Source organism: Anser anser, assembly GCF_964211835.1.
Source record: "Anser anser genome assembly, chromosome: 2".
NCBI lineage: Eukaryota > Metazoa > Chordata > Aves > Anseriformes > Anatidae > Anser > Anser anser.
In genome coordinates this window covers 142,440,823-142,465,531 of record NC_139721.1, presented here as the reverse complement: position 1 = coordinate 142,465,531, position 24,709 = coordinate 142,440,823, and the positions used below count along the sequence as shown (strand labels likewise).

General features: G+C 37.6%; 1 protein-coding gene across 1 annotated transcript in view; it reads right to left on the bottom strand.

Moving 5' to 3' along the window:
* PLXDC2 (plexin domain containing 2) overlaps positions 1 to 24,709 on the bottom strand; it is a 268,152-nt gene that overhangs the window by 229,545 nt on the left and 13,898 nt on the right. The gene's annotated exons all lie outside the window — the stretch shown is intronic.

Here is a 24,709-nt window from a genome sequence, read left to right as displayed (position 1 = left end):
TAGGGCACAGAATCATGTAGTTTTTTCAAGAAACAGCCATGCACCACAAGGGATGCAATAGGCTTCTTCCACAGGCCAGAATGGTTTAGATGCACATTATTGCCACGGATATTCCCAAAGAGGCAGAATGAATCTCTAAGTTTTGATAAGATTTCATTCCACTAGAAAGATAGAAAAAAGTATAAAAGAATTGGATGCTTTATGTTGAAATCACTCATCTGCTGGAAAGGTCTAAACATGTACATGCAGGGTTTTTAATGTATCAAAAAAAATGATTAGTAAGACAAAAGTCCTCTGTTAGTGTAATGCACCTCAACATAATGTTCCTTGTTTGGTCCCAATAAATTATTTTAAGGAATAGTGTAATGAGAATAAGATACTGCAGTGGGGGGACGAAGCACATGCTGGAGGTGGATTCATTAAATCAGGCTTTCAGAAGTCACATCCTATTGAAGCATTCTTGAGCTCTCCTTTGAAAAAGAGCTTGCTCCAAGTTCTCTTTCACAAATTCAATTTATATCCTAATATCTTCATTATGTGCCCAATTGAGTACTAGGCAAGACTCTCCTGTGATGTACAGATGCTGTGCATTAAGTCACCAGACTTATAACCACAGTGCAAAAATTTTGCTATATTCTTTATTCCTGCTCCCTTGAACCTTGAAATAGTGAAAAATCAAATCTTCTTCCTGGCTTTTTGTTTTGTTTGAAAAGAACTCAGATTCTGATTCATTTTCAAAAGATGCACATACTGACATAATTAGCCCCCAGTCTTTGAGGGAAGGGAAGGAAAAGTGGTTGTTTTTTTTTTTTTTAATTTTTATTTTCTTTGGTTTCTTTTGTCTCAAGATGGCCTCAATAAACTACAGAAAACAATAGTTCAAAGGGGGATTAAAGATGGAAAATGCAACAATACATTTAGAAATGCATTGGAAAAGCTTTAAGTAAAGATGCTTCAGTTCCATCAAAGTGCAAACAAGAAAACCTGTACCATAACTATTTGCTGTGGTTTAACCTGGCAGGAAGCTAAGTATCACAGAGCTGTTTGCTCACCTGCCTCCTCCCAGTGGGATGGGGGAGAAAATCAGGAGGAAAAAAAGTAAAAGCTCAGGGGTTGAGATAAAGGCAGCGTGATAAGACATAAAGGGAAGAGAAATAATAATAATAATTAGTCCGTTCCCAAGCAGCAGTCCCTCCCGCCCCAGCCAGCCACCCCATATTAATTGTCCAGCATGCCGCCATGTGGTGTGGGACATCCCTTTGGCCAGTCTGGGTCAGCTGCCCTGGTTCTGCCCCCTCCCAGCTCCTGGTGCACCCCTGGTCCCCTCACTGGCAGGGCAGTGTGAGAAGCTGAAAAGTCCTTGGCTCTGTGTAAGCACTGCTCTGCAACAGCTAAAACATCGGTGTGTTATCAGCATTATTCTCATTCTAAATCCAAAACACATCAGCTACTAGGAGGAAAATTAACTTTTTCCTAGCTGAAATCAGGACACTATTTTTTTGTGGAAGGAATAAGAAAAAAACAGCAAGGAATATGCTAAATGCATCTGTAAAGAAAGATGTGTGCTTCATCTCTCTCAGCTTTGGGACAGACCTACCAAGTGCAAAATCATTCAGTTCCTCAAAAATGAATATTAAATCTGCTAATGCATGGGAGATAAGTTTTTTCTTAAATTCTTAAGTAATCAAATATTACTGTATCTAGAAGACATACACGTAGCTGCTCCATTCTGTTCCTTAGTCCCTGCAAACATTGGTTTTCTGAAGGAGGATGTTTGCCAGGTAAAGGTTGGGAGCCAGGGCAGCTGCTGGGATTCAGAGCCAGAGGTGGTGCTGAATAATACAGCACGGAATGTGAATCCAGCCAAAAACATTTTTGATTATACAAGGCACCACACTCACTAAATAAAATATGAATTCAATTATTTTATTTGTTATTTAAAGTGCTTCATACTTCAGGATTGGCTGAGCAAGGCAACAAAATTCTTGTTCAACAAGACAACAATTATCCCAGGGGAGTAATTGCAATATGTACTTTACTTCTCGAGCTTGAAACAGCATGATTACACAACCTGGAATTTAGAGCGTCTGAAGGACACTCACAAACATGTCCATTATTTCCTATTCTGAGAGAAAGACATGAACATATCTGGCAGCTTTAAACATTTGAGTTCCAGTGTCATATCATATCAAAAATAAGCACAAGGAATTTGCCACTGGTCTAGCCAGCTCTCAGAAGCCCATTCATGTAACACTACTCCAGTTCTAATTTATTTAATTTTACTTTTAGAAAAAGAATCATTCCCATGATTCTCAAGTTTCCCAAAGACCCTGGACTTCCATCTACTGTTCTGAAGGCAAGGATACAAATGATGAAAATTCCTGCTATTAAATAAGAAGAAAAATAAAAGACTGGAGACAAAGTCTTGACCCCATGCAAGACACTGGCAAAGCTCATTGACTCAGGGGAACCAAAACCTTGCTCCAAGACCTTTCTGTCAACATACATGGACACAGGCAGTCATAGCTGACTTTTTAAGAAGGAATGAAAGGCAAACACAGTGACAACTGAAGGGTAGTAGCAATGAATCTCAACAAGTTTTCTGAAAATGTTGCTGTGCTAATTTATCCTGGAAGGAAGTACTTTTATGATTTCCTCTGGTTGTGGTAACTGTATTTCTGTTGTTCAGTATTGATAGACTGACTGACATTTTGTCAACATTTTAGTATGTTCATCTTATAAAGCCTGTCTCTCAACCAGTAATAAAATTTTCATAAGATTTTTCGTAAAACAGATAAAACATGTTGTTCTGTCTTGTCTCAGGATTCTACCAGTGAAAGTCCATACCCATGCCTGGATGTTAGGATATAAGATCAAATGCAACTTTTCAAACTACTCCTTCCTCTGGGTCTGTTGAGAGGGCTTCTAGTGTGAATACACAGGTTCCTCTGCCTCAGTCACGGGGTCCATATAAGCAACAGCAGCCAAGATTTGGCAAGCAATAGTTATTCAGCACTGGAATCAAACAAAATGCCTCAAACTAAAATGATTTGGGAAACATAAATGACTCTAGAGAAAAACAAAGTATCTTTTTTATGTATTTCGTGGGAAGCAGAGAAAATTGATCAAGAAGATATCTATCATGTCCATCTGCATTTAATAATACCTGTGATATTCCTGCCAGACATTTATCTAACTTTCTCAGGTATCTCTACCAGTGGAGATTTTCCATGTCATTAGGCAATTTACTGCTAAGCTTAACTGCTCATAGTCACAAACGTATTCCTAACCTCCTACTCTCATTTGCCTTGCTTCTCAGTAGCGCTCATCCTATCCACCATGCGCCAGGAGAGCTAACTATTTCCTTCCTTTGCATCTACTTTTTAAGCACCTGAAAAATATTTTTGTGTTCAACTTCAGCCTGCTGCCTGTTTTACTAACTAAGCCCCTTTAATGTTCCTCTACACTTTTCTAGCCATGTAGGTCACAATTGCTACCTCGTCTTAGTCCTCTCCTTTGGTCTTGTTATGTGGCTTGCATCTTTCCTGAAGTGTGCAAGCCTGGGTGCAGCATTAATGTGAATCCTTGGTCTGGCCCAGCTTTTCGCATCCTGTAATGGCGTAGACACTATTCTTAGGAATAGACACACATTTTCACATTGAATTTGCTTCTATTTCTTTCAGAACGCTGCTCTCATTTGTCATGATCATCCTCAATCCACCCCCCTGACGCACTTTTAATCCTCTCACCTTTGCTTCATCTGCAAATTTAGTAAGTATTTCTCAGTTGATTTTTCAAACCTGACAGCCTATTAGTAAACGTGTCTAGCATGTGCAATAGCTTCTGAGTTCTCGGATGTGAGCACAGAATTGGTCTTTTCTTTTAGTTTCATTTTAATGTTATAGAATCCATAGTTACAAAACAAAATAAACCTATCTTCCTTCCGTGAGGTCCTACTTTTTTTTTTTTCTTCCTCCCAAGTGTACAGTCACCTGAGTAATTTACTTTATAATTGTGTTATTCAGTCTGCATTAAGCCTCTCTTTTCTGGGGGAATGTTAGGACAGTAAAAGTACATGGTGGTTGTCCCTGTTACCTCTGCTATTGCACAACTTAAGATAATATTTACTTCTAAAAGCCTAAAATATTTCTTATGTTGCATAAGCACAGCATTATAGCTTTTACTGTTTGCAGATAATCTGCTTGATACCCATGCAGCTGTTCATAAGAGCTACTAATGGATTCAAAAAAGCCTATAATTTATATGGTTTTAAAGTTAACACATGTATAGTCCTAAACAGCTAGTGATATACCTTTTGGGCAAACCTATGTGTACTGTTTGTATAAAGTCCCTCCCTAGTCTAGGCTGCACTGCGTAGTGTCACAACTTACACAGTACCTAACTCTTCATTTTTTATACCCGCGTTGAAGTCATGTCTCATGAATTTCAGTCCTAACCTTCATGCAAACAAAACTCACATTGATACAACTGATCTGTTGATAGCAAAGGCCTGGAGGATGCGCTCTGGTCAACAGTCTCTAATTTCCTGAGCATATCCTACTCTAGTGTGAGAACTCTAACTGAAGTGTGGAGGGGGCCTAGAGACATTCAAGATGGGAGGTTCTGAGAAATAAGGAATGTAATTGGGGAATGTTTCAGGATGATGGAAAGGGTGGTTTCCATCAACACCATCTCTGTCATTTGAGGCCTTCCACTGATCTTTACGGAAAGGAGTTTCTGAAAAACAGGAATGTGGAGCACAGCTATTATTACTGTCACTGAAGTATGACATATCGGTGAGAAACAAAACTATCCCTCTATCAGTTAGAAAATCACCACTCTGGCTAATAAGAGCTCTACATTTCATCTGTTGTCTTTACTACAGAATTCTTTAAAACTATTAGCAGCATCTTCTGTTTTCTCAGAATGAAAGTTGATAAATTAACAACAGAGAGGAGAGCTCCTAAGCTAGACATGTCACTTCGAGTCGTTATATAAATGGCCTTTCTGAAACGTGTCCAAGACTTAAATTATTCTGATTAGTTGGTGTCTGTGGAACTGGCAAAAAGCCTTTTCACTGTTGCTCCCATGGCAATTATTATTCTTGTTTCACTGCATATTTTACTAGTGTTTCTCAAGCATCTAGTTATAAATCTGTTTACCCTGAAGACAATTGAACCAGTAAAGATAAAATAAGAAGAGATCCAAACTGATATGATCCTTGCCTTTCCTGTAAAACTACTTCTGAAGTTGAAAACCACTGTTTCCTTATATCCAACCTGGAATTGATCAGAAAGTATTTCAAAAAGAACATGAATGCTCTTAAGTCTACCCATTATATTTATATATCACAAAAGTATATATGCCAGAACAACAAAGTTTTGAACTACTGCACAGTTTGCTTCTTTTTCTTTAAGTGACTTACTGGAAAAGGAAGTTAACTGTAAAAATAGGGCTTCTAATATTCATTTCCACAACACATTTTTCCTTGTAGATAACAGCCCTCTCAGACTGAAGGAAGCTCTAAAAGATCTCATTTATCTAATCTATCAGAAGAAATTAATTCTACCAGAAAAATATTCCTCTCATATCCTCAAACATCAGACCTTCCGTGTCCCCATAAATCATCTCCCCAAACCGCTATCGACTCTGTAATTGGAGTTTGTCTCTCTTTGTTCCCACAGTTCTTTCAAACACCACTTTAAGTCCCATCACTTCTCATTAACTAGTAACTTCTGGAACTCTCTTTGATAGAGGAATCAAATCCCCCAAGTCAAAACTTCATAAATTAACGCTCATTATTCTATGCCTCACCCTGTTCCATATTATCTACTGCTGAACCATGAATAGAAACTACTGTCTCAGTAGTCTCTCTCTCCTAATACATTAAACAACTTTAGAAAACTGTTCTTTCCTTGCCATCTCTGCAGATCATTCCTTTGCCCCTTATTAAAAGTGGTATAATCCAAAGATAATTCTCTAACAACACCATTCTCTTATAGTGTGACATGCCATCAAAAATCATCTGGGAAGTACTCCCTGACAGATGCTATAAGAAGTTTTCCCTGCTGTATAATGAAAGCAGATGGAAGCAACCTTTTAATTACTTGCACCACATTTTAGCTTTCTTCTTGCTTTCCTACTTGTCCTCCCTCAACCAAATGGATAAAGAGCTTAACCCTGGTATTTTTGAAAGATCTAAATGAAGTTACCTTAAATTAAATATATCTTTATACTGAATTTAAAAAAAAAAAAAAAAAGACTAAGCATACATACATACAGAAGCTGAGTTTCCATTTCAGTGGGTTTGGTATGGAAATACAAGGCTGGCAACACTAAAGATGCAGACGTTGTTTGCTAGTGAAGAGGGCTCCATTTTTGAAGTTTTTATTTATTTGACTAACACTTTTTCTGGTCAATTGTAAAGAACAAAATGGCCAGACAATAACTATTTCCATACCTATAAATACCATGAATGCAACCAACAAGACAAAGAGATTAAAAAAGAATTTCTTAATTACCCAGAAGATAGATTACTAAATGAAAAATTCTCTACATGAAATACAATATGATACTGAGGGAAAAAATGGTGAGCAAGCTTAGGCACTCGGGAAGCAAAGATGAGAGCTATCAGTACAGACAGAATTTCCCTGAACAGCAGATGATAAGTTTGCAGAGAAACTGTTTGTAAACTGAAAATTCATCCAGATGATTAGGCAGAAATAATAATTCTTTAGGATCTTAGCAAGGTTTTGTTTGTTTTCTCATCTGACAGTACTTTCAACTACTCAGACAAAATGACAAAAGAGCATATGATCTCAATGATCAGAGGACCTGCACCATCAAACTGGGCATCTGCTTTATTGATTGCATTTGATTGCATTTTGATTGCAATGTCATTTGCATTTTTGAAGAATGTACATGACATTCAAGTGAAAACCAGAACACTGAATAGTACTGAGCCAGATCACTGGAGCAGGACCAAGAAATTGAACTATTTACAGAGGAACTTAACACAAGTGGTCTGTAGAAAGTAATTTGTACCTGAGAATGCACCCTGTAATTGTTTTGCTATATTTGATTGGCTACTTTATAGAGAGACAATAAAGGCATACATAACAGCCAACAACAGACCAACAAGAGGTGCAGAGGTGATTCCATTTCAATAAAATATCATTGGTTTTGCTTCCAAAACAAGCTGCACTGTAATAACCCAGCCACTAAACCCTGAAATGTAACTGGATCTGGAGGTACTGGATACTTGAACAGGATGCAAGAAATAATCATCTAGTTTATAAAGCTGAGGAATCTCTTCTGATTTGATCTCATTCTAACCTGGCTTGCATCTGCCCCATGCTGTTCAGAACTGCTTACTCATTTCTGAAAATGTTATGGCTACCTACCGCAGTCACCAGCTGTAACAGCAGCTGCTATTTCTGTTGCCCTTTTTCCACCAAAAAAAGTCTTTCTCCTTCTGTCTTTCCCTGTGAACTGGCATCCTGTTTAAACACAGTTTGCAAACAAAATTCTGAAGCGTTTAAGAAATGAGAAATCCAATCAATACATTGAATAATAGTTGCTCAGAGACAGAATCAATAGGGGTACAGTGGTCCTTATAATTCCTTTCTACTGCCTATATATCATTTATGGCAAAGACGGTCTTACTTCAATTAATTTTTATTTCAATAAGTCTTACATAAGTATATTTTTCTTCTTGTGTTGTCCACAGCCTGGGACTACACTTCCATTGCTTCAGATAAATCCCTGAATAACCTGCTTAATAACTCAGTAATGGCCTAGCTTCTCAGGTCTTATGGAGACAGGACCTGTTTTGTAAGCAGTATAACACGGCTTCTAGTAGAAACTTTTTGTCATCTCACTACTATGCTTTAATTGAAAACAGGGCTGGCAGTGATTTTCTTTAAAACACTAAACTGAATCACAGAATAATTGATGTCAGAAGGGACCTCTGGAATTGTCCTGCCCAACCCCTTGCTCAAAACATGTCTGGTTAGACCAGGCTGCTCAAGGCCATGTCCAAGTGAGTCTTCAGCACCTCCAAAGACAGGAACACCACCACCTCTCTGTGCATCCTGCTTCAGTATTTGACCACGTTCATGGTAAAAAGAAAAATCTTAATGTCTAATGAAAATATCCCATATAATTTTTGTTAACCAAGCTTTTAAAATATATAACATTATTTAAAGTCATGCACAAACAACTCTGAATTCATAGCTTCCCACCCCCAATGTAAAGTCTGATTTGAATTTATTTTGTCTCTTCAATTAATATCTGAGTGGTAAACGAAAATATGTAAACAAAATTGTACAGGAATTCTGTACAGATATGGGAAAACAATCCAGAGTAAAGAATGGGTGTGGCAGTACACCATCCCACAGCCAGAGCAAGCCTGACAATTGTCCAATAAACCATTACTATGAATAAAAATCTCTTTAGCTAGCCTCCTAATACTCCAATTTATAGAACTAAAATTATAAACAATTAATGGTTTACATTTCCTCAAGCAGGCACCCCAACTTCCATTTGTTTTATTATAATAGAAAGAGCTTTTCAAAATTATAGCAAATGGAAAACAGATCAAACTCTTTAAAACTTTAAAGTTTAACACTGAGTGCTTCCCTGCAAAATATCTGGAAAGAAGGCATATATGTAGCCTCTGAGGAAAACTAAGCTCCAGTGAAATAATAGTAGTTAAATATTGTATGTATATATTACAGCCCTAATAACGTTACATGTCCCTGAAGCACATTTTTGTCCCGTGTTTGGGGATGCTCACATTCTCCTTGTAAATGACTCTCTTTAAAATTCACCAGAGCCCTTGGACACTATAACTTTTGATAGTGAGTTCTTACAGGTTAAACATGAGTCACATGAAAAAGAAAAAAATATAGATTTAGAAAGTACTCTTGTTTTATTCATTTTTATTTGTTCTTTTCAGTGTTACGGGATACACCTGTCCAATCCTATGAGAAGATGAAAGCAGAGTGTTTGGTTTGCACACTCCATATCCATTATTTTTTTCATCTTTCCTCAGTTGGCAGCTTTCACAACCAAGGAGCTCAAGACAAGGAGATATCATCCATCTAGGAAGGTCTTTTAACCTCCAGTTACTTTCTAGGTCACATCTGAACCCCCTATCTTTTGATTTCACATAGAATGACCTTAAATTAATTCAGAACTAGAGGGAAGGACCTCCAGACCAGAAGGACCTTCCCTCTTGCAAGTGAAAAAAAAAATTCAGGGAATGCTATATCTGGCACAGATACAATGAGGCAAGCCAGGTAGCTAATTGTGTTAAACAAAGAGTAGAATAAGGTTTTCTGGAAGTGTTTTGCTGGCTAATGTGCAACCTCTCTGACACTGAAAATGCAGCAGCATCAAAAGGCACCTTTACAGAAAGGCATCCATGTAACTTTACAGAAAGTGAAATCCCATGTAACCCCATTCTGATCATCAGGATGAGTGGGAATAACACAGGAAAACAAAATAAAATATTCAATCTGCTTGCACCTCAAGGTAGTAATTTCTTTTCCATAATTACCACAGATAGGTCTCTAGAAGACCTGGTAAACATTTCCAATCTTGAGTATTCAGCAGTGCCCAAATAATTGGAATGATTGCAATAAGTATCCATAGCCATAAACAAAGATTGCAGAAGATTTTACTGGGTCCTTCTCTGAGAAAGCTCTCATATCGATGGGACTAAATGGGAGCTATGATGGTAAGAGCAGATGGCAAAATGTCTTAAGCCATATTAAATCAGGCTTGCTGATTCTCATTTTATACTTTAAATGACCAACGGTGGTAAAATTCACCTTTTTGCAGCACTTGCAAAAGATTTTTCTACTGCCACTAGCTACTGTCAGGAGCCTTAAAATTTACTTGAGATATTGTAGAGGCAAAAGGCTATACAACCCCCTTAATCATTTTCTTTTATGTCTCAGTTCTTGTAAGGTGCTTCAGCTGTGGAGTCTCAGACTAAAGTGGTTTACTAGCTTAAACTTTGGGAGTATAGTCATTCTGAATGGAGTTACTCAACTTACAGAGTAAATTAGAACACGCTTCCACATCAATCACGGGAGACTTCTGAAACACAGTTTGTCCTCAGCTGGAGGAGGCTGAACATATGTGAATTTCTAAGATGTTACCTGGGTTATCTGAATCTATTTCAACATCTACTTTGTACTTTCAGAGGTGAAAGCATCAGGTGGCTGATTTGTGGGTATATAAATCATCCCTCAACAGACAACAAAACAAAACAAAAACCAAGTAAGCAACAAGCAAACAGAAATTCCTTAACATCTCTCTTGAAGGCAACACAACAACTTCAGTCTCCAGCACTGTTTTCCCTGCCTTATATTAGCTGTTAATTTAAAGCTAATTGTAGAGCAATGCTATTCAAGTCACTAGAAAAAAGAGCCTAGTTACTTTTATGATGCATGAACAAGCCATGCAAGAATATAATAAAACCATTAATTAAACCCATTAAAAAAGAAGAACAACAAGCAGATACAACCCAGCTGCAGTTATTTACAATCCAGTGTAATTTTTCTAACCAGTTACTTTCCCAGGTATGCAGAGGGGCCATTGCTTTGTTAAGCTTTATAAAAACTAACCACAGAGTAACTCCTGTTGTCACACACTGCCACACCTGACTCGGCCTTTGTAATCACAGTATTGGGGCTGCAATATCCAGACAACTACTGGCACTTTCAGCTAACACTGTGTCTTACCCACCACTCATTTTTACCAGCAACATGAAAGATATCTCTAAATATCAGACCTGAGAACTGGAGTAATGCTTCCTCTGGGTGCCATGCAAAAAGTCCACTATCATCAGGGTGCAAACATGTTGCTTTTCTACTATAAAAGGGTGAACCCAAAACATTAAAGAATTATTACATTTCAGAGAATCTGAGTGTACTTAAGCCAAAAATGCTGGATGCAGAATTTAGCTTGTTCATTTTACATCAGTGGCAATGCAGAGACACAAAATATTCTCTCCTTTACTTATTTATGTGTAACATATCAAGACCCTTTTCCAGGCAGCAGCATGCATACCAAAATCAAAGCTGAGTCTCCATGGCTATTCTGAATCAAGACTGAGAGGAGAGAAATCCCAGCAGCATGGCACGAGATAATTAAAACATAATAAACTATAGCTCAGCTTTACAAGTAATCTGTAGGAGAGCAACAGGATGCCAAAGCTTTGGCACCTACAACACATAAACAGACAACATACCATTTCCAGACTGGGCAGAGCACAATATCTGCTGTTCACTAGGCTATGTGAAATGCTTACTGAGACCTTGGATTAAGTTTACCTAGTGCATTCCTTCTGCTCATCCACCATCAGGCTCAGTAAAGTGAATAGGCTGTGAAATCAATAGCTTCCCATTTGTTCATTTTTAAGAGAGGCACAATGATGTTTTATAGAAAAGAGCCTGAATTGCCAAAATTTCAGTGAAGCTGAAAGGGCTTACCAGTCTCTGACCTCAAAAGACAATAAGCACACACCAGAGAGTGCTGAATGCTTCCCCACTAGAGACTGGATAGTTTAGTAATGGTAACATAACTATTAACGTCTGGGTCATCAGATATAAAATATCATTACTGTCCAGTAACTATTCAGTCACCCAAAGGACACAAGAAGAATTTGCAATCACAGTCCTCTTTTTGGACTTGTGATGAGCAATTTTTGGCTAGACAAGTAGTTCTGTTCAGTGCCAGGCTAAGGGATGCCAAGCCTATTCTGCTCTAGCCAATGACTCACACAGGTATTTCAATGCAATTACCCAAAAGCTTGACAATTGAGTACAAATTTAAAGGTTATGTTGCACTGGGACCAAAGTGCTCAACATTAGGTCCCTCTTGATGAACTTCTCTGTATGCACATTTATTGCAAAAAGTGGAAAAGACCTAGATCCTGGAAGATATTTAAATACTCAAATCCCATTGCTGTAAGGTGCTTAAATGTCACTGAATACATGAGCCAAAAAAAAAGCCTTCTAGTCTCCCAGTTACTCTGTTGGGAGCCTTACTGAAGAGGCCAGCAACTGGAAGCACACAGACAGGCAGATCCCATGTGGCAATCCATCATGCTCCATGGAGCCATTGTGGTTCATTGTACCATGTCTCAAACTCTTCCATAACCATATACGTTTCTGCTTCTGTCCCATTTCACTGGCATCCACCAGCACTAAGGACTCTTCAAAACAAAAAAGAAAATGATTCTAACTACACAATAGTTGTACAAGAGTAGCCATATTTTAATCACAGTTATGAAACAACCAATATATTACACTGAATTGCACACATTTCCCTGCTCTGTTGGCATGATTTATTTATGGAGAATTATTTCAACAGGTTAACCAAAAGTCTTCTAGCTAGATGATTAAAAAAAAAAAAACAAACCATCATCCTGGTCTTTAAATGAATAGCCACGTAGCACATTCAGTTGTGGTGCATGTTTTTGCTGTAATTTCCCTTCTTTGACCGTGCAGTCTTTGACACAGAAGAATGGACAGCACTTGTCAAACTATGATTACTTCAGAAACTGAAGTACATAAAATAATAACTGATGCAATCAAATGCACATCCAACTATCATTTGCTAGGAATGTAGACAAGCAGATAGCAAATGATTCAATTTATAATTAATTCACAGAGAGAAGAAATAGAAAAAAAACCACTATATAAATACATTCTTCAGGATTTGGCAGAAAATAATGACTGAACAAGTATCTCAAAAGGAAAATTAATGAATGACAACAGGAGCAGCACATGTGTAATGTGGAGATAGACTGCAAGAAAATTAAACAAGGTGCTTATGGGAAAACAGCCATTTTCTTCATATTTTGCTCAGAAAAACACATGGTTCCTAATTGAATTCAAGGCTATTATTCAATCAGGAGCTTCTCATCAAGTAAGAAACTGTGAAAGCATGTTTCCAAAAGCAGAGCCCCAGGAGATAATTGAAGCCTTAGAATCAGAGTGGTGATTTTCTTGAACACTCACCCCCAGGTTACCTAAAATAAAATCCATCAGTCAAGAAGATATAGTGCAGCAACATAAAGGTTACTGTGAGAGAGATCTAAATAAAGGAAGTGGAAGAAAATAAAATGTATAAAAAATCTGTTTTCAGCTCTGGGGCCCCCAACATAACAAAGACATAGACCTGCTGGAGGAAGTCCAGAGGATGATCAGAGGGCTGAAGCACCTGTCCTATGAAGACAGACTGAGGGAGCTGGGGATGTTCAGCCTGGAGAAAGGGCTCTGGGGAGACCTTATAGTGTCCTTCCAATACCTAAAAGGGACCTACAGGAAAGCTGAGGAGGGACTCTTTGTCAGGGATTGGAGTGATAGGACAAGGAGTAATGGTTTTAAACTGAAAGAGAGTAGGTTTAGATTAGATATTAGGAAGAAATTCTTTACTATAGGGGTGGTGAGGCACTGGAACAGGTTGCCCAGAGGAGTTGTGTATGCCCCATCCCTGGAAATATTCAAGGCCAGGCTGGATGGGGTTTTGAGCAACCTGGTCTGCTGGGAGGTGTCTCTGCGCATGGCAGAGGGTTGGGACTGGATGGTCTTTAAGGTCCCTTCCAACCCAAATCATTCTATGATTCTTTGCTAATCTTTTGAGAAAACCATGCTTGAGTACTTCCACATACAGATATGGAAATTCAACTTTACTATATACAACCTGTGCTCATATTTTAAGAATAATAATAAAAAATATATATCATTATAATTCTCTTTGGAAGGTCTGTCCAGAACCTTCACATATGTCAATGATGTTTTAAGAGCCTTGCGATACCTGCAGTTTTCAAAACTTAAACACAGTTCTCAAAATCACACTCAAGAAGGTTTTCAAAAGGAAGCACTGGATAAAAGAGACATGACATGTATATAAGTGTACCAGATAGTAGGGTAATGTAAATAGTCACAGGCTTTAGCTTTAAACTGATGGAGATTTAAATGGAAGCCAGACTTATGAAGCAGATCAAAACATGGTAATTCACACATTGCAACTGTTTCACTAAGAAACACTTTTTATGAAAGTTGTGGGAAAAAAAAGTATTACAAATTAAAAATTTAAAGTTAAAAAAAAGTTAAAAGTTAAAAATTAAAAATTAAAAGTTAAAAGTTAAAAATTAAAAGTATTACAAATTAAAAAATTTGTTTATAATCCTACGATACTGATATCTTCAAAAGAGAAGTAGGATTTATTTATTTATTTATTTCCTTCCCCAGAGTCAGCACTGAAATTAAATCTACAGTCTTCTCCTCAGCCACCCAGACAACTCTCATGGACATCCAGTGCTAAAACAACAATAGTAAATGAACCTCACGTTCCCCAGAACACAGTAGACCTCACTCTGTGTTTCTATCTGTGTTATCAGATAATGGCTCGATAACCTCATTGTTTGTCTTCAAGGTTCCCTTGCTATGGAATGAACCTGTCACTGCAGCTCTGAAGTTAGAGTCAGAGGACAGCAGGGACAGAGATTTGGCAAAGGTTTACACCATTTGCGATTTAGTGCTACATAAAACCAGTGTACTCATTAAAGTTAACTACCAGTTGCCTGAAAAATCCATAGGTCAAGTCCTGCAAACAAGGAAGGTGACAATTTTTGCCTATATGACAGAATTTAACTACAGCACTATTCATTCCCAAGCTGGACAGAAAGTACATTGTACATCATATAGGGATGCAAACCCAGGTCTCTGTAGCAAAGAATAGCACCAGTAAAGAAGGCTTAGAAAAAGGTTTTTCAGCCTAGCAACGCAAGATGGCACACTGTAATTATGGGCTAAAAAGCATGTGAAGAGACCTCCAAACAGTAGTGGTACACACTACTCATAGTATCTAAGGCCCAGTGGGTGAAGGTGGCCAAATAATGGCAAGAAATTAAATGGGCTTAATCTACTATTGGGTTGTCATAGATCCGAGACCAGACAAAGTGCCATTATCTCATACATTTTTACTGCATTTTCTTAAAGATAAATTGCAAAAATTTTACCGCTGAATAAGTATTTCAGCTTTTATTCTTTGGTTTGTAGAGGAAAAAAAAAAATATAGTCTGGATAATTCAGAAATTATACAAGAATATATTAAATCAGAATTGAAGAAAATATTAAATTAGTGTCAGGCAAAACACTGGAGCACTTGCTCCTTATAAAAAAGGAGGTTTACAGCCAGAGAAAATTTGGCCATTACATTAGTGTCCTTATTACCATGTTTTTTCTGACATCTGCTGCCCTGTTATAACCAATGAATAGATGCTAATAATGATACAGAATAGGATACTGTACTTCTAATTGGTGTTTCAAGAAACTAAAGAAAATGGATCAGAATTGAAAAATAGTTTTTAATTTTAAAAAAACAAGGAATGGGAACTATGGGTTCTCAGCTCAGGTATTCCCATTACATGACATGTTTCTGATATGCAGTAAAAGTATGTTATTTATAATAGATGAGGTACTAAAAAAAATCAATTCTAAATTATGACTATTTCAAATACTGGTGCAACGCATGTCTTTCCTGGGAACCCTGACTGCAGATGTGGCTTAGCCTCCTAGACCTTCTCTCCACATGATGCAAAAATACATTCAATTGGTGCTGATGGCACAGCATAAAGCGCCCCTAGCCATCCTTCCCTTTTCTGCTAAAGTCTTTGGGCATGGGTTTTTATTTGTGCATGGAGAAGCACGGGAAAACAAACACCAGCTTGCTGGAATCCTGGAGCCCAAACAACACAGCTGTGAGCTCACTCACCCTGTGATCTGAACCAGGGTGGAAACATCCTCTCTATAGAAATAATCCGAATATATTAAAAATTGTCACCACCCTCAAAGAGCTACCTATAGACGGACAAAATGCAGAAAGAAGGTAGTACTCTTCTCTGCTGGAGACCAGACACAGAAATTTATTTTCATTTCATTATGTTTATTTCTGAGGCTTTAACAAAAAGATATCAAAGTGGCAAACTGCTGCAGAATCCCAGGGACTGACACTCTGTTACTAGGCTGCATGCCACAAAGCTGTTTAGGCTAGTTTGATGTTTCTTACACACAGATATTCCTAAATCTGTCTTCCAGTTTTTGAACTAGCCTGTACAGCCCTACTACCCCTTGGATGCTCCAAAGAAAGACACTGAAACACTGGACAATGGAAGTCTCTTTTAGTGCTTTGTCCCCCCCGCCTCCCCCCCCACCCCCCAAACAACAGATTTTCAAGACTGAAACAAACGTCAGGAAGACAAAAGCAATGGAAAACACTATCAGTACCTCCAACAGTACGGCTACTTATTTAGGGTGACCAGCAAGCTTCTCAAAACTTACCACAACAGCAAGCTTTTGGAGTTACATTTGCTCGCTCTCACTGAGACAGCTCTCCTGGCCACCAGTTCTGTGCCTTCTTCAACATTCCAGTTGGTACTGAACCTCATGTGGTGCCTTTCCGGTTTCTTTTGCCCAAATGACATTTCAGAAAGAGGGCATAAAGAAGGGTGCTTGTAGCCTCTCACTATGTTTCCCAAAGCCGGAGCCCCACTCACCTGTCCTGTCAAAGTTTGCTTTCTTTTATCCTGTCAGTGTGGGTGCTGGGATGGATGGACACACACACAGTGATAATGACCTTCCCCTCTTTCCTCTTCCTTCCCCCCCCCCCCCCCCTTCCCTCCCTTTTTATAGTGTCTCTTGATTTTTCTCAATTATATTTAATTTCTGGCTTAGCTTTAAATTTTGTTAGTTAAAAGCTTAACACATGACAAAATTTTACTAATCAATATTGTACCAGCTTTATAATGACACAGGGATTAGCAACATAACTGAAATTACTTCACCTTCAGGAACCAGTGCAATCTAAACACAGTACTTGAACAAAACTTAATTACAGGATTAGGGAGCAGGTTGTCTGATGTGCATGGCATGCCTGTATCCCTTCAGGGGATCCAGAAAGGACTCAGGCACAGGATGTTTCATTTTCAATCCTCTGCTACACAGGGGCCACTCTGGTTTTAAAAATCAATGGCTAAACATCCTCTCAGTGTTTAAAACCATGCTGCAAGGTTCATACAGGCTACAAAGGAGTACAGCAGGGCTACATAAGTACCAATCATGGTATTATTACAGAAAAACCTAGAGGGAAATCTGTTGTTAAAGAGCTGTGCCACAAAGGCTGTGCAGTATTCAGCAGGTTGGACACACAGAAGGAGAGGGAGAGCCAAGCACTACCTGGCAGCATGAGCTGTCAAGGTTCATTACAGAGAGCAGTCAGCATGCAGGCACAAAGTAGGAAACAGCACCATGCGTGAGGCAGCCCACAACATGCAGGCAGGTTGGAATACCTTACAGCATGCACACAAGCAAGCCATGATGTGAAGAAACCAGCCTCATTGGGACACCTGGAGCAGAAGCAGCCAAGCTGTGAAGTAACCCACGCAGACATGCAAGACATTGCTGCTGGTACCATCGTGAGCCAATGCTCCTGTGACAAAGCCCACAGGCATGTTCTCCAGGCAGTGGAAAGTGCTTGTTTTTGCAATTGAGCATGCATGATTTAAGTGTCTTTTCAGATCACGAAGAAAGGGAATTGCAAGGAAGAATGTGCCACAATGTTGACTGCAGCTTATGAACTTGTCTACTTCTCTTATATCTCCAATCGCAGAAGGGCTGCACCCTTCCCTTGCACTGCACCTGCAGGTGTTACCTGTGGTAGATGTATTGAGCAGGGTTGGAAGGATCATTCATCGCCTCCTGAGCTGAAAAAAAAATACTTTTCTCTACATTATTACACAACAGGACCTGAGAGGACTAGTTTAAGTACACAGCAATTACACTGGAGATAGGACTGCAGAACCCTACAGTCACATGTATCTGCTAAAAAGTTTCTTACATTTTCAGTATGCACTCTAAAAAAAGCTCTTTGAAAAAGGAAGCACATGCAGAACATCAGTGTTTTACTGGTTACTGATCTTTTATTTACAGCATGAATTTATTCACACCAACGGCATGAATTTATTCACACCAACGGCAAAACTACTTGTTCTTTACTTCAATATTCCTTTTCTTTTCCTTTGCTTTTCTTTTACACTTTGCATATATGAAGAGAAAGCTATTACATCTTTGTCCAGGCTTTATTTTGTAAGACTAGTGCACCTATTGCAATCTAAATGAAAACTTGAAAACTGCAGTATTCGACACTGAGTTGTACCACTGTACTTCTCTCCGTCTGCTGGAAAACTAATTCTCATGTCTTTCAGCACATTTGCTTTTTCCACATCTGCTGCACATTTTTAAGGTCCAGTCTTTCTGCAGTAAGGAGGCAGATTATAGTTTTCTTGAGCATACAAACAGAAATCTTGGTTATAAGTCACAAAATGTGTGAATTTCAACATTGTATTATTCCATGCCTTCTCCATGCTCCAGCATCTCCTAGTTATTTTAACATGATTCTTTAGTCCTCCTCTGATACAAATTAAAAGATCATCAGTGTAACGGCAGAATTTACCAGAATACTCCCACATTTTATGACCATTTTGTCATGGAAATACTAAAAAAAAAAAAAGTTTCAAAGACAGTTTACAAGAATTTTGTTTGGTTGGAGGTAGGCTACTCTGATTTTATCTTTCATAGAGTTTTTCTAAGCCCATTATAATTCTTCCATTAGTCACCATTTTCCTTAGCTGAACTAACAATTCCTATGTGATACCATACCAAAACTTTTTGGGTACAAAAGTAAAATAAGGCCTACCACAATACCTTTTTCTAAAAAGTAAAATAATTATCTGTCCATTCTCATAAATACCATCATATTAGACAGGTAAATCTTGGCTAATTTGTCTGTATTCTCTCCCTTTTCTTACAACTCTGACTAATTCAGCTGTGTTCTCTCCTATTTCACCTTAAATCTTAAAAATCATTGTCAGTACATAACTGAAATTTTGAAATTATTGTTTCAAAATGTGTTCTAAAGCCTGCAGTAAAATTGCCTGTATCACTTTTTTTCTCATTCTGAAACACTAGAATAATATTTGCTATTCTCTAATCCCACCGCAGACCTCCAGTCTTGGCAGACTGATTTAGTATGTGCTGTGGAAATAAGTGCATTCATGTACATTTTCCTTCCCCTTGTTGGTGGGTTTGACATTTTCCTTGGCCATTTGCATCTTCATCTTGTGTCTGTACCCACAGTCAGCACAATTGCTCAGGCAGAGGAAAGTCAGATTTAATTTGATTAAGTGATTATATGTTTAATAAAACTATCTGCAAAACAAACAAAGCCTACTAAGACACAGATTGAGCCTCAACCTATATTCAGTTGAGAATGTTTTTTAATTGTAATGTTATTATGGGAGAAGAGGGTTCAGAATTTCTTTGAGAAAACTGGTTGGATAAACTCATGAAACATCTTTCCGAGTACTTAATTTTAAAAATGCTCTTCTTTCAACAAAGCCCTTTGTATAATTTGCCTTAACACCTGTGGGCCTGCTGAGTTTGTTCTTTATTCATGTTTCACTAGACATACAATTAGACATGGTTCCAAAATGCTTCACTTCGGGTGTCTTAATGTGGAATTTTGAAGAAGCTGGTAATAATTTGCTAAGATAAAGTAACAAAGCTGCTTAACTACTTACAACTACTCATCTCAAGATTTATTCCTGTCAGCAGATGGACGACTACAGTATAAGACAGATAGTAAGAGCTGAAGAGGTCATAAAACGCTCAAGAGCAGGAAATTACATAGGTATACCTGCCAATGCAGTCTATTTGTGAAAAGTCATTAGGCGTTCCCAGTCTCTTCAGTTCCTGCTTCCCCAAATAACAGAACTGTGTATTAAGAGCAAAAAGCTGAAATTAAAACAAAATGATTTGCATTTATTTTTGCTATTTGCTTTTATATACTGAACATATATTTTATGCCAAACACAGAAAGTATCCACCAGCTATAGAGAAACCAATTAGGTGTATAAATAAATAGGGGATTTTCTCCCTTGAAACTTGATCCTGAAGCCTATGCACAGCTTTGAATTAGAAAAATTAGAAAATAGCTGTTACAGTACTGATACCCTGATTCAGCCTTTTTTTTTTTTTTTTCCCCAAACGCAAGTTTTAGCCCCTAAACCTGACAACCTTGAAGGCCCTGGTTTATTATGCCATAACCATAATATCTCAGAAAAAGAAGTTATTACCCTTCCAAGAACTGTGTCAAATGTCAGTTGACCAGACTACCGTATTGCAGTTCTGTGCTGTGATTGCATGGTTTCCTGTCTGGCCTGAAGAGCTCTCACGAGCTTCACACGCCGTCCTCCTCCCTGCTGGACTGCAGTCAGTGACTGTGAGCAGCTGGACCCTGGCTGCTCCATCAGGGACAGCTAGAAACCTTAACAGGCAAATTGTTACTGGAGCCACTGGGATTTTTGCCAGAAAAAGGAAAGTAAATTTAAACTAACATCTGTAAGTATAGCACTGCACAATGACCATCAACATAGAAAGTTGCCTATATAAGGACTTAACTAAAAAAAAAAGTGATCATAAGAACCCTGATATCCCAATGTAGTCATTTTATTTAAATATACTATGAGCTACTATTAGAAACATTAATGAGGGATAAACAGGCTTGTGCTCTCCTGAATACACCATTTTGTATCAATAAACCAAAGTAAAACTTTAATAAATGGAAAGCACTCTTAGAACAGTAGAAAGAATGGTACCACTGGGAAATAAATACATCAAGTCTTCAAAAATAACATCCTTGTTATAAAGACCATGAAAACAACTGCATAAATAGGTTAAAAAAATAAAATTTATTGTGTAATAAATTTAGAGCTTTGTCTTTGAATTTATATATAGGTACACACACACATGCATGTCTGTACATACATATACCTCTTCTATCTGTACATTTATGTAAAAAGGATCTATATAATGATCACAAAATGACCTGAAATTTGTCACGAGTCAAAATGGGTTCATAAATATCACTGTATAAATCTGCAATGTCTCCCAGCTCCTACTAAATGTTTCAAATTCATTTTGCATCCTTCCAGGTGTGGCATTTTACATTTCCTTAAATAGTATTTAGCCACAGGAAACAGACAACCAGCATCACAAGACCTGTGCACCCAGTGTTTCCCTGAGCAGCCATTTGCCCTCGGTCAGTTAGAGCCACAGAGCTGAGCTCTTCAGTAATCAATGGGAAATGTTCTTCAGCAAACACATATTCAAATTTCCTAGATGGGACTAGAGATCAAAATTCATCATGACCCAAGACAGACTATTATCTTTTCCATATATTGTGATTTCTAGCACTAAATGGCCAGAATCCAACTTGCTCCCAAGTGAAATTCTTACTAAGGTCGCTGTACAACCTTCACATTATCAGCTATTATTAAAAGTGGATAAACTTGCCCAAACTTAATGCAAAATATAACCATTTATATTCACACTCAGAAGTGCTTAAGGAGACTGTGGGTATTTCACTCTCACTGATGTTAGTGTTAAATGCCAAAGGTGAAGTACTTAGGAAACTGTACAGTAATAGTCACAGAATGCTGTGGTGTAACCGTAAGTTATTTCATCTTATTAATTAAATTATCATGTTTTTGGTTTTGCTGTGAGGGCTCCAAATCTATTATGATCATTGTAAAGTCAGACATTCCGAGCTAAATGACATACACATTTCATGGAAGTTGTTAAGGAAAGGATTAGAAAACTTAATATAGTTTTCCTACAAGTCTAGTCTAAATATTCAAACAATTGTATATCTTTCAGAACTAAGACAATATTTTACTTGATGACTTGATTAAATTTCCAAACCAGATAATTGCTCTTTAGAGAAAAGAAAAACATCCAGCTGATTCATTTAATTTATAGCAGACCTTAAAATAAATTGTACAGGTCATTAATTTTATATTGCAAAAGGCCTATAAATTAGATGAAATGCTTAGTTGCATATATTGCACAAGAAAATTAACAGTTCACATTTGGCTGTGGTTTCTTTGTCATCATTTCTTTAGGAACAACTGTTCAGCAAGTTGGCATATCAAGGTAAACTGGGCTGATGAAAGACATTTATTTCTAGCCTACCTACTATACACTCTTTAGAGCAATGACTGAATAAATAAATAAATAAATAAATAAATTTGGTCTCCATCTCATATAGAATAAAAGTGTCCTTCACCAGAGCTTAACCTTTGGAGTACCTTTGCTGCTGGTAGGCTCCAAAGCCATGCTCAGTCATGATATCAAGTCAGTATTTTTGTACTTGTGAGCATACAGTGCAATTTAACGAATGACCAGGTACGTTTTGTGTGTAGGCCAGAAGAATCGTTAGAGTCACATACCTTTTCTTTTGTACTTTCACATTAGGGTAGAGAAACTTATGTTGTTAGTGAAATGCATCTAAAGGGAGCATTTGGAGAAAAAGTATCAGTCATGTAACTACCCTTGGGCTGTGGGTTTCTCCAGAATAGTTCTCTTATAAGGAGGTCTCTAGGGCTTTCATTATCTGTTTCACATAGACACGAGAGATGCTGAAAGTCAGCCCAGACCCTTCTAGGTCTCCAATTCTCTGACAAGTTTTTACTCCGCAATCGTGCAGATCTCCGACTGCTCCTTTAGTTTTACCTAACTTCAAATTCTACTGCTTGCTTCTCACAGCGCTGAACAAAAATTGAAACTAAGATGAGAAAGCTGAGAGAAGAATTTTAGGAAGGTTTTCAAAAATCTAACACGGCAAAGAAATAAAATTGGTAACTAAATAACTTTACACTTTTTTTTTTTAATATATATTAGCATTCCCATGGAAGCAAAACAAATTCCCTAATTACTCTAAGAGGCTGCAGCTCTACTCAGCAGTAAGCTTGAATGACATTTTGCAGTAACAGAGAAAGTAAAAAAACAGTCTTGGATTGCCAAATATTTAAATAGAAGTTAAAGAGCTGTTGGCAGGATGGTGGAGTTCTGACAGAAATTGTAAAGATGCTATTGAGTTGCGTTTTGGAGAGTAGTTCTTGTATATTCAGTTCAAGTCTATGTTTTCATCACTACAAAATATCACAATGCCTACTCTGAAGGTTAAACATAAAAATACAAATTAGAAAAAACTGTGGGATTTTTTTCTTTGCTCCTACACCAAATTTCCTGTATGTAATCTTGACAAGTCATTCATTATTCTAGTACTCCACTGGTAAAATGAAAATAAATAATAGCAGTTATTAAACATGGAAGTTTTGTAGCTAAATTCACCAGTCTTTGCAAAGTACTTTAAAATACGATGATGATGAAACCTATAGAAAAGTTTACAAATAGTTATTTCAAAATTCAAAGCAGCCCACTCTAAATTCACAAATGCTAAGTAAAATATATAACAGCATAAATATCAAAAGGGATGGGAGGGAGAAAAAATATTACATGATTTTAAATCATGAAATGTAAATGGGATTTTTTAGTGTGTTTGTAGAGTGATGGCTATTATTCTTAAAATGCCATTTGGCTGGATAAATAGATAAATTTGGCTGGATAAACAGCTATAGTTCAATGAACTACTAATACTTTGGCAGGTGGGTATCACAATTCCTAAGAGCAGAAATGTCTCTGACTCCTCGTTATTGATAGAAAGAGCAAGTTGTGGGAGATGGGCAACTCTGAATCAGAAAAACGCTTTAGGATTCCTGAGAAAGATGAAGACTGAAGCAATTTGCCTCAGCAAATGAAGATAAATGATCTACCATGTCACTTAACAAGTTAAGGAAATACAGCCCATGATTGCAGAAGGATGTGCAATGAGAGCAGGATACATTTACATTCAGCATCCTGTTTATAATGAAGCCATTATTTGGGGCTACATTCTTAGTGCTTTCTGCTGTGATTTGCAGTGCCACAATGATGATCAGAGAATACTCTGACAAATTACAAGTTAAAATAATATTGCCATGGTATAACTGTAAATATACAGAAAATTACCATAGGGCCAAGTGAACTCTGCCTGTATTTATCATTATCATCATTAATCATTTTTCCCCTCTTCCCCCCCTCAGAAAAGCATGTTTATAGGACTGCATTAATAACTTTAAAGAAGTGCCAAAGACAAGAAGGGTCCTACTCTGCTTTCCTGGCCTGTCCTTCCCCCATCCTGAGGTGACTCACTAAAACAGGTGTTTAAGAATTAAAAAGGAAGCCTTGATCTGAATAGCTGGAAGCATAGCCCAGCACAGACCCTGACAAGAAGTCTTTTCATTCCTCAGATTTTTTTTTTATTATTTAGTTTAAACAAGGCAGCCATTGATAAGAGCAGTCACCTGGCAGAGAGATACAGGTAGGCAACCTTCCTTTTTTCAGTTTACATGTCCTATATAATTAAGAAGTTTCTGACATTCCTTAAACTCTGTAAGGGACAGTTCCTTCTTTCTGTACCTCTCAGGAATATTGCATCAAATAAAAGTCTTTTTTTTTTTTCCTCTCCTGTCCTCCCAAAAAAGAAATGGAATTAGAATAGAAAAAGCAATACTTTCAACTAAAAGGAAATCTTCCTTACAGAGCTTCTGAATATATCCTTTCCCATCTCTGATTTCTGTTTCCCTACAGATTTAAATTAAAGGAGCAAAATATTTGTCCTCAAAGTAACCTATTTTTCTTTTTAGTCAACATGGATGTTTTGATCCCTTTGCTCTAGACTTTCAGGC